Here is an 8,007-nt window from a genome sequence, read left to right as displayed (position 1 = left end):
AACTCCTTGTAAATATTATTTCAATGAGGTGTAACAGTTCATCAAACGAGACCTTAATTTATTTAGTCATTACTGTGAAGTCAAACATGTAGGTTCTTTGAACGTGTCAAATGATTATAAACAATGCCGAAAGGAACATCTTTATACCTCAACTTTTGTTTCCTTAGGTTACATTCCCAAATAAATAATTCGTAGGTCAATGAAAAGGAGTGCTTTTAAGACTCTTGATCTGTAATGCTAAGTAGTTATTTTTTCTAAATAGTTATTTCCGATTTTCAGAAGTTTTTTTTTATTACAATTTTATTTATTTATTCACTTTTGGCTGTGCTGGGTCTTTGTTGCTGCATGGACTTTCCCTAGTTGTGGAAAGTGGGGGCTACTCTCTAGTTACGGTGCTCAGACTTCTTATTTCGGTGGTTTCTCTTACTGTAGGGCATGGACTGTAGGACGTGTGTGCTTCATTAGTTTCGGTTCCCAGGCTCTAGGGCGCAGGCTCAGTAGTTGTGAAGCATGGACTTAGTCACTCTGCAGCATGTGGGATCTTCCCAGATCAGGGATCAAACCTGTGTCTCCTCCATTGGCGGGCAGATTCTTTACCACAGAGCCACCAGGGAAGCCCCAGAAGTTTTTTATCTTGGAGATATTTTAAATGTGTACACACACACACAATTAGAGTGAGTGGTATAAAATTCCATTCCTTATCACTCAGTATTCATATTTACCAACATTTCAATAGTCATTTTTAATCTTCATTTTCGGAAAGGGACTATATCTCAATGTAGCCAGTCTGATTGCTGACTATTTAGATTTTTACAGGGTTTTCATTATCCTATAAAATGCTGCAGTAAGTATCCTTGTCACAAATCCTGTGCACTACTGTAAGCTCTTTCTCAAGGATAAATTCTTAGACAGACTTTTGGAGCCTAAGTCTACCCACATTTTCAAATCATTTTTACATAATACAAAATTGCTTTAGAGAAAGCTTGCACCAACCTACTTTTCTATCATCATCTAGGAATGTCTTAGCCATGAAATTAAAAGATGCTCCTTGGAAGAAAAGAGATGACCAATCTAAACAGCATATTAAAAAGCAGAAACATTACTTTGCTGACAAAGGTTCGTCTATTCAAAGCTATGGTTTTTCCAGTAGTCATGTATGGATGTGAGAGTTGGACTATAAAGAAGGTTGAGCACCAAAGAATTGATGCTTTTGAACTGTGGTGTTGGAGAAGACTCTTGAGAGTCCCTTGGACTGCAAGGACATCAAACCAGTCCATCCTAAAGGAAATCAGTCCTGAATATTCATCGGAAATAGCTGAAGCTGAAACTCCAATACTTTGGCCACCTGACGTGAAGAACTGACTCATTTAAAAAGACCCTGATGCTGGGAAAGATTGAAGGCAGAAGGAGAAGGGGACGACAGAGAATGAGATGGTTGGATGGCATCACCGACTTGATGGACATGAGTTTGAGCAAGCTCCGGGAATTGGTGATGGACAGGGAAGGCTGGCGTGCTGCAGTCCATGGGATCACTGAGCGACTGAACTGAACTGAAGAATGTCTAAGGGCTTCCCTTCCCTGCTGGCTCAGCTGGTAAAGAATCCACCTGCAATGCGGGAGACCTGGGTTCTATCCCTGGGTTGGGGAGATCCCCTGGAGAAGGGAACAACTCCCCACTCCAGTATTCTGGCCTGGGGAATTCGATGGCTCTATAATCCATGGGGTTGCAAAGAGTCGGACATGACTGAGCAACTTTCACTTTCAAGAAATGTCTGCTTCTTCTTGCCTTGTATCATTCTTAAAATATTTTCAGTTTGGCAAGTGATTAATATTATCTCATTTTGTTTTGATTTGCATCTTGTAATTACCAATGAGGTTGAAAATTTTTAGATATTAATACATATATTTATTTCCTATTTATTTTTTTGTGAGCTGACCCCTTCCTATTTTTATTTTGGTGTTCCCTGACTTCCTTTTATTGCTTTCTAAGAGTGTCTCATATATAGGACTTCCCTGGTGGTCCAGTGGCTAAGAGTCCATGCTCCCAATGCACGGGGCCTGGGTTCAAACCCTGGTAGGGAACAGGATCCCACGTGCTGCAACTAAGAGTTCACATGCCACAACTAAATATCCCGCATGCCGAAATGAAGATCAAAGATCCTGCATGCCACAACTAAGACCTGGTGCAGCCAAATAAATAAAAACAAATATTAAAAAAGAGTACCTTATGTAGAAAGTATCAGCAGATAGCATAATACCAATTTGTTTAATGAAGGGAACATTTGTAAATTAGGTGAATAGAGTTTAGGGATCCTGAAAAGGAGCATGGCCATAATCTTGTGCTTGTGAACATGGGGAGCAGTTACCACCCCTGGCATAGAGACACCAGGAGCCAGAGCAGTCTGTCTGGGACCCAGGCAGACAGTGGCTTATAGAGGCACCCTGACTGAAGCCCTGTCTTCCTTAGAAGCGAACAGCTGACCCTGAGACATCGGCCAGGAGGGGGCCCTGCAATGAACTCCCAGACACAGCACTTCCCTCCCTCCCAAAGGAGCCTCTAAACCTACAGGAAGGCAAAGGACCACAGAACTGCTAATGGTCCATGTCAGCCTCCTTGGGTACCAAGCAGGGCATGGAAATGAACTTGGGTGCAAACCAAGGATACCCAGCACATCCAAAGCACTTCTTACCTGGGGTATAGATTTTAAGCTCATTTCCTCAATTTATTAGTTTTCAAGATGATTTAGAATTTTACGTTTTAATAATTTTATGTCATCCTATGAACCAAACTTGATGATTTTGCCTTTGGTATTTTTCTTAGGAGACCGTTCTTCATCCCCAACTTCATAGCATCTACCAGATGCAGTGTTTCCCCTTTGGAGTGGGAAGAGGGGAAAGATGTTTAAAAGACACAAACAAGCAAAATTCTCTTTTAGCAGCTTCTGTCTTTTAAGGGAGTTGACAAGATACTTCCAGGGGAGTGTGATCCTTATATTCTTCCCTTCCTACTCTGTGTAATAGTTTTGTTGAAGGAGCTGATCTCAAAGGATACAGTCTAGCAGAGCTACATCTTTTTTCTCAGCACTGTTTCAATTCCCCTCTGTTGACTCAGCCTTCAGCCTGCAAGGAAGCCAGCTAGTACCAGCTTGCAGAACCAGTGGTTAACAGACAGGAATCTTGGGATCTGGCCATGTAGCTGAAAACTGGCTGTGATGAGTGTATTTACATGATGGACACCAGCAAAAGCTACAAACCAGCGCTTTCTCTTCCTGCAGCTTACAGCGAGTTTACTGGCACACACTGCTCTCCCCTACTGTGTTACGGACTGGAGCTGTTGGCCTCCTTAATCAATAATTGACTAGAGACCAGGAGATTCAGGTGAGGCTTTATTGGGGTCCCTGCTGCATCAAAGCAAGCGAGAACAAACAAGTTTTCCTAGCTCCCTGAGGTGGGGCGAGCTTGTTCCTTATGTGGTGGGGTGAGGGTAGGGTGTGTCCGGGGTCAGGCTGGAGGTGTGACTTCTATGGTTTGCCCACCCCTTAGGTGGTGCTGTGTGTGCAGGGGGCATGCGCAGTACCTTGCTTCTGCTCTAGGCACTTCAAAAGTGGCAGTTGGGTTTTTTGGTCTCTTTGTATCTTTGGGGTCCAGAATTTGCCCCTAACTGCTCATGTACAGTTTCTTTGTATTTAGTTGTTGGAGGAGAGGTGTGTCCAAGTGCAAACACTGCAGCGAAGGGTCCCAGGTCTCAGACCATCTCATTTGGGCTCTGTCTTGGAGCCCGGGCAGGGGAGACGGGGATGGAGACATGGGGCTCTTCTTTTTCTCTTTTCTGCCTTGCTTCCCCCTCCACTTCTCCTAAGGCTCCCCATGCCCACCAGCATGGTTTGGGGCACAGAGAGGGGAGGATTTGAGGAAGAGGGGTAAAAAGTCTTCAATAATTTGTGCCATTGCAAACTGGCCTTAAGTGTCCTCTGTTGTGGCAGGTGTTATGGCTCTTTGGCCCAGGATGGTCTTCTGGATTCCTGACCGATGCTCACTTACCCACTTTGATCTGAGCAATACATCTCCCAGTTGAACACAGGTGGCACCCCTTCTTCCTCTTTCTGCTTTTGCCTTTGAGGATGCCCATGGCATTTGCCAGGTATCCCTTCTCCTGGGCAGACACCTGTGTGGGGCAGGCTTCCTTCAAGCTCACTTGTGCTCTACAGTTTTTAATAATTAATATTTTTGGCTATGCAGCTTACGGATCTTAGTTCCCTGACCAGGGATTGAACTGGCTCCCCCTGCATTGGGAGCTTGGAGTCTTAACCACTGGACTTCCAGAGAAGTCCCTCCACAATGTGCTCCTGATGCATGGAAACCTCAGGCATCCTCGCCAGCCAGTGAGTGGAGGAGCATTTCTCCAGAGACTGCTGGCTGTTCTCTTGGGAACATAGGGCAGCTCCAGCCTGTATCCACCTTATATCACCCAGGGCGAGAGCAGAGACACCTCTGGCCTCTTCTCTCCTAAATGATGGGGAGGTGGGACGCCAGGAAACTCTTTCCGCAGCTCCGGGAGCAGTCGGTGCCCCATGAGCCTAAGGTCTTAGTAAGCACCAGCTGAAGAGTAAAATGTCCATCTTTTCTTCCTCCAGATACTTCCAGTCCCCCCACGAGGGGTTCTCTGACCCCCCTCACTTGGCTTAGGGGTGAGCCCTTAGGAGAGGGAAACTCCCAGAGCACACTCTACTCTTCTGAATTTCCTGTCCTCTGTTCTTTTCTTTTTTTCAAAATTATAGTTGATCCCAGGTGGCGCTAGTGGTAAAGAACCTGCCTGCCAGTGCAGGAGCTATGAGATGCGGGTTCGATCCCTGCATGGGGAAGATCCTGGAGACGGGCATGGCAACCCACTCCAGTATTCTTGCCTGGAGAATCCCACAGACAGAGGAGCCTGGTGGGCTATAGTCCATGGGGTCAAAAAGAGTTAGACACAACTGAACGACTCTGTTTCAAGTGTACAGCAAAGTAATGTGTTTATACATATACATGTATATATCTATATTTAAAAAATTATTTTCCATTATAGTTTGTTACAGGATATTGAATATAGTTCCCTGTGCTATACAGTAAATCCTTGTTGTTTATTTTATATACAGTAGTGTAGATATGTTAATCCCAAACTCCTAATTTATCCCTCCCCTGATTCCCCCTTGGTAACCATAGATTTATTTGTTTTGTAAATAAGTTCATTTATACTATTTTTTTTAGATTCCACATATGAGTGACATCACATAATATTTGTCTTTTTTTCTGACTTATTTCACTTAGTACTACAATCTCTAAATCTACCCATGTTGCTTCAAATGACATTATTTCATTCTTTTTCACGGCTGAGTAGTAGTCCAGTGTACATATGCACTGTACCCACATGCATGCTCTGCAGCCCAGCAGGCTCCTCTGTCCGCAGGATTCTTCAGGCACAAATGCTGGAGTGGGTTGCCATGCTGTCCTCCCCAGGGATCAACACCACACGTCCTTATTTGTGGGCAGATTCTTTACCCTTCAGCAAGCAGTGAAGCCTTGTGTATGTGTACTACACCTTCTTTAGTCTTTCCTCTGCCTATGGACGCTTAGATCGCTTCCTTGTTTTTATGGCTTTCTCCATGCAGACGGGCCAGGTGTGCTTACCTTGTCACCTCACACCTGGCAATGACTTCCCTCTGGGTGTCTGGTGACTGTTGAAGGGCCAAGTGTGAAGGGGCCCCGTGTCCGCCCTGTCTCCACTCTAGGGTATCTCCTGCTCCTTGCACTCTGCACTGAGCTGGCTGCAGTCTCATTGCTTCCTTTCAGCCTGGTCTCTCAGTCCTCCCAAGTGCCTTTTCTACTTCACTAACTGTGCACTTACTGAAGCAGCCAAACTGCTGGCTGAGGAGTCACCCCCCTCCCATCATCAGATCCCGTGGTCCCTACAAGCTGCCCGTGTCTGGCTGGCCCACCTTCCCTCTCATGGTCGCGTTCTGGTTTACACATAGCCATCTTCAAGCCCACACCTCTGGGTACTTTCCCAGCACCCAGGCTGTGCCTCTTATGAAAGGGCCCCGTTCCTCATCTGACCTTGACCCCCAGACTGCCTCCAGTCCCACCCGTGCTCATGGACCCCTGACCACTCCAGCTGAGAACCCCTCCTCCCTCAGAGCTCTCTGCCTCACCACTCACTGGGCATGGGGACTGCAGGGTCTCCGCTAGGGTCTTTTTTTTTTTCATTTAGTGTTATTTCTTCCCTTTTGTTTACGTTTTAAAATTAATTAATTGATTATTTCTGGCTGTGCTGGGTCTTCATTGCTGCCTGGGCTTTATCTCGTTGCAGTGCTCGGGCTTCTCGCTGTGGTGCTGGCGCCTCATGTTGCAGAGCACAGGCTCTAGAGTGTGGGCTCAGAAGGTGTGGTGCACAAGCTTAGTTGCCCCGAGGCATGTGGAATCTTCCTGGACTGGGGATCGAACCCTTGTCCTCTGCACTAGCAGGTGGATTTTTAACCACTGGACCACCAGGGAAGTCCTCCATGGAGGTCTTCGATGTTCCTCTTTGGGCCGTGCCTGGCACCGAGCAGATGCTCAGAACTAGTTGTCAAGTGAGTGGACAGATGCGATCTCCCCACTTCCCCAGGTGAAGTTTCTTGAGGGCAAGGGCCATGGACCTTCCACTCACACTGACCTAGGGTGCCCAGGCTGCTTTGCCAGATGGACAGCTGGCCCTCCACATATGCAGGTTTCTGCATTCACTGATTCAACCAACCACAGATGGAAAACACTACACTTCACAGGTTGGTTGAATTCTGGGATGCAGAACCCACAGAAATAGAGAGCAGACTGTGAGGGATTTGAGCATCCTCTGGTTTTGGTGTCCAAGGGGATCCTAGAACCAGTCCCCTGTGGATACCAAGGGATGACTTTATTTGTTTATTGACAGCTTGATAGCACCAGTCTGGTGCTAGCCCCTTTAAGTGGACTGCACACACACACACACACACACACACACACACACACACACACACACACACATTAGGAGCATAGATTTTTAAAAGTCCAGTGTACGAGCCCCTAAAGCTTTCTGGAAATCATTAAGAAAAGAACATTCTTTGTTGATGGAAATGTTTTATATATTCCTTGATCAGTATGGTAACCACTAGACATATGTACTGGGCCTCCCAGGTGGTGCTACTGGTGAAGAACCTGCCTGCCAATGCAGGAGACATCAAGAGACATGGGTTCAATCCCTGGGTCGGGAGGACCCCCTGGAGAAGGGAATGGCAGTCCACTCCAGCATTCTTGCCTGGAGGATCCCATGGACAGAGGAGCCTGATGGACAATAGTTCATGGGGCTGCAAAGAGTTGGACATGACTGAAGTGACTTAGCATGTACACATGCAGACATATGGACTATGGAGTGCTTCAGATGGGCCTGTGTGACTGAGGAACTGAATTTTCAATTGTATTTCATTGTAATTAATCTCAATGTAGGTGGCTTTATGTGGCCTGTGGCTGCCTTACTGCACAGCACAGTTGTAGGACCCTCCCATTCACCCCATTCTAAGCTTCTCACTTTCTCCTCCCCAGACCCCCAAGCCTCTTTCACCTCTGCCTAGGGGTCCCCTCTAACCTGCTTCGCCACCCCCCCCCTTGTCTGGCAGCTTGATTTGGACCTATCTCTCCACCTCAGTCTCCACGTTCTCCCCAGACACCATGTTTGGCCTCTGACCAAACTGTACCCATGAGGAAGAAACAGTCTTGCTTCAAGTCCAGACTCCACTAACTTCTGGCTTTCCCCCAGGGAGGGTGCTGCCTTGACAGCTTTCTGATGCTTGGGAGTAAGGAGGACACAGTCCAGCATGGATGTGCTGGCCACATGAATGACCGCTTTCCTCTTCTAGGACCGTCTCCACCTGCTGTCCTCAGCGCCCCCTTGTGGACAGGATGAGGTATGACACATGACTGGCTCTTGGAAATGAGCGGCCAGCGCAAAGGGTAATT

Source organism: Cervus elaphus, chromosome 13, assembly GCF_910594005.1.
Source record: "Cervus elaphus chromosome 13, mCerEla1.1, whole genome shotgun sequence".
NCBI lineage: Eukaryota > Metazoa > Chordata > Mammalia > Artiodactyla > Cervidae > Cervus > Cervus elaphus.
Note: the sequence above shows the minus strand (reverse complement) of the source record.